Source organism: Bison bison, unplaced genomic scaffold (genome assembly GCF_000754665.1).
Source record: "Bison bison bison isolate TAMUID 2011002044 unplaced genomic scaffold, Bison_UMD1.0 scf7180017864230, whole genome shotgun sequence".
Classification (NCBI taxonomy): domain Eukaryota; kingdom Metazoa; phylum Chordata; class Mammalia; order Artiodactyla; family Bovidae; genus Bison; species Bison bison.
The window spans coordinates 816,804-817,703 of record NW_011494802.1 but is presented as its reverse complement, the minus strand read 5'-3'; positions in this window follow the sequence as shown (position 1 = coordinate 817,703).

Genomic DNA, 900 nt, shown 5'->3' with positions numbered 1-900 from the left:
GCATAAGCAAGAAAAAGAACCTTTGTGTTTTTAAGCCTCTGCAGTTATGAAGTCACACCACAGTATAACTAGTTCCCAGGTGGTGCTAGTTGTAAAGAATCCCCCTGCAATACAGGAGACATAAGAGATCCTGGTTCAATACCTGGGTCAGGAATATCCTCTGGAGTATTCTTGCCTGGAGAATGCCATGGACAAAGAAGCCTGGCGGACTAGAGTCCATAGGTTCCCAAAGATTTGGACAGGACTAAAGCAACATCTGCTGGATCATTGTAAAAGCAAGTGAGTTCCAGAAAAACATCTATTTCTGCTTCATTGACTATGCCAAAGCCTTTGACTGTGTGAATCACAATAAACTGTGGAAAATTCTGAAAGAGATGGGAATCCTAGACCACTTGACCTGCCTCTTGGGAAACCTATATGCAGGTCAGGAAGCACCAGTTAGAACTGGACATGGAACAACAGACTGGTTCCAAATAGGAACAGGAGTACGTCAAGGCTGTATATTGTCACCCTGCTTCTTTGACTTATATGCAGAGTATGTCATGAGAAACGCTGGGCTGGAGGAAACACAAGCTGGAATCAAAATTGCTGGAAGAAATCTCAATAACCTCAGATATTCAGATGACACCACCCTTATGGCAGAAAGTGAAGAGGAACTAAAAAGCCTCTTGATGAAAGTGAAAGAGGAGAGTGGGAAAGTTGGCTTAAAGCTCAACATTCAGAAAACGAAGATCATGGCATCTGGTCCCATCACTTCATGGGAAATAGATGGGGAAACAGTGGAAATGTGGCAGACTTTGCTTTTGGGGGCTCGAAAGTCACTGCAGACAGTCATTGCAGCCATGAAATTAAAAGATGCTTACTCCTTGGAAGGAAAGTTATGACCAACCTAGATAGCAT